Source organism: Monopterus albus, unplaced genomic scaffold (assembly GCF_001952655.1).
Source record: "Monopterus albus unplaced genomic scaffold, M_albus_1.0 scaffold41.1, whole genome shotgun sequence".
NCBI lineage: Eukaryota > Metazoa > Chordata > Actinopteri > Synbranchiformes > Synbranchidae > Monopterus > Monopterus albus.
This window is the reverse complement of record NW_018127921.1, coordinates 2,932,876-2,933,108: the sequence shown is the minus strand read 5'-3', so window position 1 is coordinate 2,933,108 and position 233 is coordinate 2,932,876.

Below are 233 nucleotides of genomic sequence, written 5' to 3'. Positions count from 1 at the left end.
CAGCCCTGCCAGAGTCCAACATGCACTGGAAACAAGTCTGACTTACTGCCGGCGATGCGAACCAAGCTCCTGCTCCGGTCGTACAGGAACCGGACAGCCCTTAGCAAAGGGCCCCGGACCCCGTACTCCCGGAGCACCCCCCACAGGGCGCTGCGAGGGACACGGTCAAATGCCTTCTCCAGATCCACGAAACACATGTGGACTGACTGGGCAAACTCCCATGAACCCTTCAC